Genomic DNA, 9,705 nt, shown 5'->3' with positions numbered 1-9,705 from the left:
TGCAGGGGGAAGGCAGGGGGGGCATTTGTCCCTCCTTTTCATAGTTTCAGTCCCCCTCTTGTAAAATGTTTCCAGCTAGGCACCAGGCAACAAACAATCTATGTGGCTGGATGTTCTGTAATGGCTTTTTCTCACCTGTTTACCCTTTCTTTGTTTTCCTTCCTGCTTGATGACTCTGTTTACAGCTTATATGCAAATTAAGCAGAGCACATGTTCCTTTGCTTAGGTCAGACCTGCTTGCCAACCACTGTTTGGGCAGGGCTGTGGGGTTTGGGACGTGTGTTAATAACATCATACAGGGAAATCTTATAACTTTACTTCCAATGTTGCCACACACATTTTTTCAGGAGGATACTGACCAGCAAACTATCAGTTTTCAAATAATCCCTTACAAGACACAAAGGTTGTTGCAATAGGGGGTAGCCTACGAAGACAGGGCTCTTCTGTCACAGCACATCCTCTATGATTCCCCATGCACAGTGAGATCCTGAGGTGGCATAGACAGGCGCAAGGGGCCACGGCTCTGAAGGAGAGCGCATGAGAGGAAAGGCTGCTTTTCAGCCAAGCAGAGGGATGGGGGGGGGGGAAACCAAAGGCTGCAGCTGGAAAGAATAGGTCAGACACAGAAGGAAAGAAACAAATGAGGCTACGCTCTAGGAAAAGCTGAGAGTCACACCCAGCTTTCAGGACAGTGCTGTTATTTATGAACTTCTCTAGCAGTGGGGGGCAGGCAAGAAGAAAGAGCCTGTTCCAGGTGTTGGAGTCCATGCTTCACAGATCATCTGTAGAGCTGTGAAGGCTGGCCCTGAGCCCTGGCTGGCCAGGGTACAAGCAGACTGAAAATGCAGGCCTTTCCCTCCCTACCACCCGGAGCCCTGGTTGGCTAGAGAGCTGGTAGGAAAACCCTTCCCTACTTCCGGATGCTAGCTCTCCGAGTGTAGGGTGCAATTGCTGTTTGAGAAGGGACTGTGTGAGCTGGGTGTGTGTCTCTGCTACCTGACCACAGCAGGCCCAGAGTCTGAGCTCAAGGCTGGGGACTGGCCCAGGGAGCAACCTGTCTGTATGGTCACTGCACCACTTGGAAGAATCAGCCAGAGCCCTAAGGGAAGGAGCCCCCTGCTCAGTGAGTGAGGGGGGCTCTGTTTGTTAACTGATTAAAGGTGAGGGAGTGATTTCTGGGTGAATTTCTGCCTCCCAAGGCCACAGGCGAAGTCTCCACCCCCAAGGCAAGGGGAGAGAGTTTGGAACTAGCTACCGGCCGCCAGGGGAACTCCTGCTCCACATGTGTAACCCCCCTTCTGCCCGTCAGAGTTGGCAGCAACAAGGGCCGGGTTCAGTATCTAAGGGTTTCATTCCAATAACACAATGCAAAACCGAGCCCCCACCAGGGACCTGGGACAAATATATACCACCCCCGCTGGCTGCCTCCCCTCTCGCAAGCACAGAGTCTGAGTGTAGCAAAAGCCTTTTAATAACAGAGAGAAACAATGTGGCATTATGTTAGGGAAACACCACCAACAGGATTCATAACACAACCCATGAGCAAAAAAAAAAACCCCACCCAAGCAAATTGGGACATGACCTTTCCCTTTGGTTCTTGAGTCCAGCAACCCAAAGTCCCAAAAGTCCAACAACCCAAAAGTCTCTGTCCCTGGTCAGTGCAGTACCAGAGTTCGAAAGTTTATCTGCAGAGTTTTACCTCCCAACCTGGGTGGAGATGGGGTGGGGTGTTAAGGGGCACCTTACATGGTCCAAAGCCGATTGCCCTAGCCTCTCCATAGGGCTCCACTCCGCTCCACCAGCCATCCCACAAATTGCTCTGCTTTGCCAGCCATCCCCATGAGCTGCTCCAGCCATCCCACGAACTCCAAGAGCCGCTCTGCTCTGCCAGCCCTCCCACAAACTATATATATATAGCAATATATCTTCAGGCTCCCCCACTACTTAACACAACACTCAGTGATTTCAGCTCTTAGTAAGTTTAGCTCTTTTCAGAGTAGCAGCCGTGTTAGTCTGTGTTCGCAAAAAGAAAAGGAGTACTTGTGGCACCTTAGAGACTAACAAAGTTATTAGAGCATAAGCTTTCGTGAGCTACAGCATCCGATGAAGTGAGCTGTAGCTCACGAAAGCTTATGCTCTAATAACTTTGTTAGTCTCTAAGGTGCCACAAGTACTCCTTTTCTTTTAGCTCTTTTGTGATTTCAGCTTGTAGTAGGGGAGCCTCAGTGCTGGTGCACCATTGGCCCAAAGTGAATTCAGCTCAGCAGCCTGTAACTAGACTCCTAATAGAATCAAAATTAGCTTTGATATTCCACAGTGGAAAAAGTGCAATTAGCATGTAAGGCCCTCGCCATGAGGTATAACTTAGATAATATTTTTACTTCATAGCCCAAGAGACACAGAGAAGGTTTCCATCTCAAGGCCAAAAGACCAAAAACATCAAGATACTTGATCATGGCCTTTGATAGGCCAAGAGACTACTGACACTTGATCTTAGCCAAAAGACCAAGAAGCAATTAATACCTGTCCTCAACTTTTCTCAATTCACTGAGTTTTGGAACCAATGTCCCTTGCTTAGTGAGTGCTACTTAGTTGATGGCGAGTCCCTCCATCATAACAAAAGGCCAAGTACAGTTCCACTGTCCTTGATTCACATAATCAGGATAACAACAATTTATTCTTCCTGCCCCAATAACAGAGAAACTGGGGATCCCACAGCAGCCAAAGTGACCATTTGGGCAGCTATGGGCTCATGCTAGGCAGGGTGGGTGTGCCTATGCAAATGAAATCAGCCCCTGAAGTTCTTTTCCACAACTTGCCATAACTCACCACCAGATGTCAGGGTGGAACTCATCCTGACTCTGCTTACACATGCATGACGTTCTGGAGTCATGGGGGAGAGCATGATAAAAGGGGGCAGTTAGGACTCAGACTGAGCTGAGGAGAGCATAGGGAGCTGGAGGAAATTAGAGCAGATGCGCTGAAGGATTTGGGGCAACTTCACACATTACTGATGTTTCCTGAAATCTCCACTTATGACTTAGCTTGGGGAGCCGTAAACACAGAAAAGCCAATAAACAAAACCTGCCGTTGGAATGGAAAGCAACAAAGTCAGATAGGAAGGCATAAAAGTAAGCTGAGCCGCCTCAATGAGGAGGACTGGATTTGATTTGTAGGAGCAGTTGTAACAGGCTTGGATTGCTTTGCTTGTCTTGGCTGGTCGCTTTCCCCTGCTGTCGCAGCCAACATGAATTAGGAGCTTCCTTCAAATATGGGTGTAGGTGCCTGCCGCCTTCACTAACTGCACGAGCTACCGTTGCTCACAATCCAAAGTCCAAGGGAAGTTGAATGGCAGTTTTCCATTCATTCCAACATGAGTTTTAATGAGGGAGTGTGCTCAGCACCCAGCCCTCTCAGCTTGTTCTCAGAGCTGTCACTAGCGGTCAGCTGGAGAAAACTTCTAGCTAGCACATTAAGCATCCCTTCTCTGCTTCAGCATTGTTATGACTGGCACTGGCTCAGCTAGCGGGTATTGGAATGGTTTATGATTATGGGTGCATCCACTTTCTTTTTTGCACACTTTGCAGGCCGCAGTTTAAGAAACTATTCCCACTTTTTGCCTCCATACATCTATTTATTTTATTTTATTTTATTTTATTTTGTATTCAGTATGAAACAAAGAGCAAGAGCACATCTAGCTCAAAGCACAGGCAACATCTGGTCTCTGTGCGACAAACCGAATCTTACTAGGACATATAAAGAATGGGATAGAAAATAATACTGATGCCATTCTATAAATTGCTGGCATGCCCCCAGGTGGAATATTGTATTCAGTTCTGCTCAGCCTATTGCAAAATATATATATATATATATATATATATATATATATATATATATAATCAAAAATAGAAGAGGTCCAGAGATGGGTGATGAAAAGGATTAGCTCCAAGGTCTGAAGATACCATTCCTCCAGGGTCAGAGGCCTGCAGCTGGCTGGCTGGCTCATTAGCTCTGCCCAGTGCACCTGAGAAAAGAGCTGGAACTTAATTAGCTGAACTTTATAAAAGAGGGCAGCAGGAAATAGAGCAGGGAGACTGCAATACCCTCCAGAAAGCTGAGGGGGGTCTGTGGCCATGCTCCCAATGGACTGCTACTGGAGCTACAGCAGAGAGGAATTGCTCTAGAAACCAAATGGACAGAAGGGAGACTGGGTAAAGTCCTTTATTACGGAAGCTCTGAGGTAGGAGCCAGGAAAGTCTGGGTTGCTGAAGTTACTGGTGCACGAAAGGGATTTGGAGAAGGGAGTGCTCGGCCTGCACAGACTTTGAGGGAAGAGTCTGCGAGGTATTGATTTATTTGGTTAAGAAGGCTTAAAATAAAACAACCAGCCTGGCTGGAAACTGCTTCCCTGGATTCTGTAAGAGAGCTCAGACAGAATGACCCCAGGGAGTGCGCTGGCTCGGCAAGAGCAAAACTTGGTCCAGTAGGAGGAGGGTGCTATGAGACAGGCTCCAATCCTTTATGCATGGGAAGATGCCTGTGTGAAGAGTGAATGAAAAGATCAGGACTGTTTATTGTAGAGGGGAGATGAATAAAGGGGGCCATGATACAGCTGTACAACGTAATGCCTGGTCTAGACAAGATAAGTCATGCGGTGCTCAGATTTACCATCTATCATAGTAAAGGAATAATGGGATGGTCAATGAAACTGAAAGGCAACAAACTGAAAACCAGTAAAAGGAAATACAGATGTACAGGGCACGCAGTTAACCTGTGGCATTCACTGCCACTGGTGTCACTGAGGGCCGAGAGCTCAACAGGGTTCAAAAATGGTTGGGGATATTCATATAAACAATGAGAACAATGACTGAAATTACATAGAATAAAAAAAATAAGAGATTGGAACCACCGGCTTTGGGATATAAGCCATCCTCTAGCTGATGTGGGAATTGAAATAAACGTATCCTACGGGCAGCTGTTTCCATAATTGTCCACTACAGTGTTTCTTGCACCTTCCTCCTAAGTAGCTGGTACTGGCCATTGTCAGAGACAGGGACTGCCATAGCCGATCAGCCCAGTGGCCAATTGAGTCCAGTAGCTTGTGTTCATGTTAATTTGGCCCAGGTTGCTAAGTGGCCTCTCTCCAAATCTATTTGATTACAGTAAACTGAAGGAAGTCTTCTCCACTTTCTCCTTTTCCAAGTGATAACTCCACTAGTTTTACACATGCAGGTAAGGGTGCTGGCACCTCTTATTGTATACATATGTCCTCTCATCCGCAGTACGCTTCAGAGGTGACTAAACTAGCAGGATCACTGGATAAATCTAATTCTCGTGCGAAGGGTTGGACTTGGCATTTCACAAAGGGAAGATCACTGAGCATGTCCTCAGGGTCCAAGACACAGAAGCACAGTCTCCTTGCAATAGCAGCTGGTTTTCTTTTGTACCTGCTGGCTGTGCTAAAGCTGTGGTTAATATTTTACAAGTGCTACGGTATCAGTATTGCTTTTAGCCAGAATCATACCCACCTCAAGGTACACAAATTGCTAGTAATATGATAAACTGCATACATAGGTAAACTGATAACACAAATAGCTACTGTCGACAAACACACAGAGGGTCATGCCTGAAAATTCTGATGTCTGTCAATTATTTCCCAGTGCTACATTACAAGAATAATCCTGTTGTATTGTCATAAAATCCCCCCCTATTTCTGTCCTTGATCCAAAACCCACTGATGTCAGTGGAAAGACTCACTCTAACTTCAATGCATTTGGATCAGACCCTGAGTTGGAATATGAATGCTGATCTCCTGGGGTGAAAGGCTAGTCACAAACTTGGTACGTACTGGATCCCAGATAGGAAATGTTGCCGTCTTTTGGTGAATCCAGCAATTGCATGGACACACCTATCAGCAGAGCAAAGGAAACCTTTTCAAGATAGATCAGATATGAGTAAATTGTCCAGCAGGCAGCATTAAGTTACCATGTGTGGGAGTGTATAGTATTGAAACAAAAACTCCTTGCATTCTAAAGGCTCATCTAGAACAAGGCAAAAAAGGTGCCAAGATCCAGAAAGACAGAAAAACTGAAAATGCTTGAGTGCCTTGAAGCTGGCACCTCTGTATCATATTTAAAGAGCAGTCTCCTCCAGTCACCAGTACTGACTACAAAAGGGATTTTGACGAGAATTAATAACATCTTACAGCTTGTTTGCATGATGGTTCCATGTGAGGCATGAGAGTGGAGATCGAGGTAAAAGTTTAAGTTTCTGTTGATTGTTGTAGTAAAACAGAAACCAGAATCCCCCGGCAAGGTCACAGTATACCTTGCTGCCAGGCTCTGTAGAAAACGGTTAGATCTATGCTGGAAAAGGCAACATTTCTGCATACACTATACTACAAGTCATGGGACCCTCCCAGACAGTTCAGCTGGGTCACCCAGGTAGGGCTCAAGCCCCAGAACTCTGATTTCCCTGACAAATTTAATGGGGTGAAACAAGGCTGTGTACTAGCACTGTCCCTTCTTGAAAAAAAGAACAGGAGTACTTGTGGCACCTTAGAGACTAACAAATTTATTAGAGCATAAGCTTTCATGGGCTACAGCCGACTTCATCAGATGAATAGAATGGAACATATAGTAAGATATATATACACACGTGAGAACACACCTTCTTGTCAACTGTCTAAATGAGCCATCTTGATTATCACTACAAAAGTGTTTTTCTCCTGCTGATAATAGCTCATCTTAACTAATTAGCCTCTTCATGTTCTCTGTGTGTGTGTATATAAATCTCTCCTCTGTTTTTTCCACCAAATGCATCCGATGAAGTGAGCTGTAGCTCACGAAAGCTTATGCTCTAATAAATTTGTTAGTCTCTAAGGTGCCACAAGTACTCCTTTTCTTTTTGCGAATACAGACTAACACGGCTGCTACTCTGAAAACAGTTTGTATGGTAACTTCCAATTTATCTCTCTGTGTGTGTGTGTGTGTGTATGTATATATATATATATATATATATATATATATATATATATATATATATATATATATATATATATATATATATATATATATATATATATATATATATATAATTACTATATGTTCCATTCTATGAATCCGATGAAGTGGGCTGTAGCCCATGAAAGCTTATGCTCTAATAAATTTGTTAGTCTCTAAGGTGCCGCAAGTATTCCTGTTCTTTTTGCGGATAAAGACTAACACAGCTGCTACTCTGAAATCTGTCCCTTCTTGGTCTCTTCTTTCCAGCCATTCTGAACTGCACAATGGACAACCTTCAAAAGGGCACCTAGATAAGGTACAGAACTGAAGGGAAATACTTAAGTCTCCAAAGCTTACTGCAAAGACAAAAGTCTTCGAGTAACTCATACGTGAAGCTCTTTTTGCAGATGCTTGTGCTCTACTTAGTTATAGTGAAAGTGGCCTACAGCTTATCTCTGACAAAATTTCAGAAGCAACTAAACAGTTTGGACTCACCATCAGCCTGGAAAAAACTGAAGTCCTCTTCCAACCGGCCCCATCAACCACTCCCACTGAGCCAAACATCATCCTCATCGATGGTATAGAACTAAAGAGCACCAATCATTTTACATACCTTGGCAGCACAATCTCCAGTGATGTCTCCCTGGATCAAGAAATATCAAGCAGAATACAAAAGGCAATTCAGGCTTTTGGAAGACTTTGCCACAGGATACACAACCACCACACCACTGAACTGTCAACAGCACTGATGTACAATGCGGCAGTGATAGCATCCCTCTGACCGGGGTGTGAAAAATGGACAGTTTATTGCAAACATCAAGCAACTTGAAAAATATCAAATGCCTTGACTTCAATGTATTCTGAAGGTCCACTGGAGAGGTAACATGCAAAACTTCATATCCTTGAAAGAGCAAAACCAACCAGCATCAAGGCAATGATCATCAAAGCTCAGCTTATATGGGCAGGTGATGTTCTCAGAATGGGTGATGACAGACTCCTGAACAAATTTTTCCATGACAAGCTGGAATTCAAAAAGTAAAGGAGGGACGGTCGATGAAAATGCTTCAGACTCCCTTAGGTAGAATGTCGCCTCTAGCAGCATAAATATTCATAACTTTGAAGCCATAGCCAGGAACAGACAGTAAAGGTTGTAATCACTTTTAAAGAAGACAGACACAAAAAAAACTGATTGAAAAATGGGCCAAGCATCATGCCAAGTCTTCAGTAGGACCCTATACTTTTCTGTGAGATGTCTATTCATGTTGTTGCTCCTCATGGATCGGACTATACTGTCACATGAGAACACACATGATGCCATGACATCATTGTTGGACACAACAGACCTCCATATACTCCCTTTTCTTCTGATAGCTTCTGTGAATTATCACATCTTAGCCCAGAAGTCACAGCTACCAGGAAGGATCAACATTATATCTTTGTTCAGACAGCTACCCTGCCATTTACCCAGCTGTATCTTTCCATTCACCCAATCATTTCCTTCACTCTTTTCTTCCTCCTCCTCTCTCCTGTCTTAACAGGATTATTTTTCTTGTGACTTCTTTACATAGTATCGTAAGTGTGCCCAGTGCTATGAAGGTTCTTCCCCTGCAAAGCTAACAATCTAGGTTAAGACTAGGAAGACAAAATGGCATACACTAGATGGGGATAAAGAGGAAACAAGTAAGACAAGGAGATAGTGAGGTGCTGTAGCTTAGGGGGCAGACCCTCAAATGGTGTCAATTATCATAGCTCCATAGGAGGGAGCTCCAGCTGAGAATCTGGCCCTAGGCAAATAGCATGTGTGTGTGTCTTGTGTCAAAATTTAGAATAATCTTCCAGAATCCAACCAAGTCACAATAACAATCACATGAGGATGTTTTTCCATCTAAGCATATTTTTCTTTTGTTTTCACTGTGCACTTGTGCTGTCTTTCTTTTCCTACAATAAAGGTTTTGTCTTTGTTTTTAAAGACAAATATAAAAGGTAAAGGGACTGACTCTTTCCCTGACTCTTGAACACCTGAGGCTGTGGAGCAGATCTATTTTATGAAAGGGGAGCCTTCTCCCTGCTGAAGCAACAGATCAACAGAGGCAGTCTCTATGCCATCTAGTCAGATACTTCAGACACCTGCTAGCAGCCACTTCAGCAACAAAGTGCTTATCAAGAAAAGGCAAGAAACCCAGAAATCAAATTTTGCAGGACAGAGCACCTACAAGATGTAGCTGATTAGCTGAGGGAAGGTGGGACTTGTGTCATAACGGCAGGCAGCTGCTGCCTAGCCCCTAATAAGAAAAAAACTGTATTCAGGTCACTGTTGTGGAGACACTGAGGCCTTGAACTAACAGACCGTAAAAGTCAGAATATCCTGCTTAAAGGGAGTTCTACCAGATCAGCTTGGAGACTTCTGAGACAACACAGGCTAATGGTGATTTTTCCCAAATGTATCAAGTCTTGTAATTGATTTTTTTTTTTAAAGGAAGTGTAAGTAACAAAAGCAAAGCAAACAGATTCTATAGAGGCCATTTGGAGCATCAAAGCTCATACCCTACTTATAATCACATCTAATCTCCCTTGATGCCATGATTCTTTCTTGAGGCCCAGGTGTTTTAGCTTCAACAACCTTGTCTAGTAGGTCATTCCACGCATTATGATGCTCCCGCTTGGGAAAGTACTTCCTGACATCTGTTCTGAATTTGATTCT

At 44.1% G+C, this 9,705-nt stretch overlaps 1 long non-coding RNA gene across 1 annotated transcript in view; it reads right to left on the bottom strand.

Annotated features, from left to right (window-relative positions):
- Nucleotides 1-8,106, bottom strand: part of LOC119860741 — a 29,415-nt gene extending 21,309 nt beyond the window's left edge. Inside the window, exon 1 of the long non-coding RNA XR_005294622.2 lies at nt 7,500-8,106. This is a non-coding gene — a long non-coding RNA (uncharacterized LOC119860741). The remainder of the gene's footprint in view (nt 1-7,499) is intronic.
- Between the last annotated feature and the right edge of the window lie 1,599 nt (nt 8,107-9,705).

Source organism: Dermochelys coriacea, chromosome 8, assembly GCF_009764565.3.
Source record: "Dermochelys coriacea isolate rDerCor1 chromosome 8, rDerCor1.pri.v4, whole genome shotgun sequence".
In the NCBI taxonomy this organism is placed as follows: Eukaryota; Metazoa; Chordata; order Testudines; family Dermochelyidae; genus Dermochelys; species Dermochelys coriacea.
This window is presented reverse-complemented; position numbering and strand designations above follow the sequence as displayed.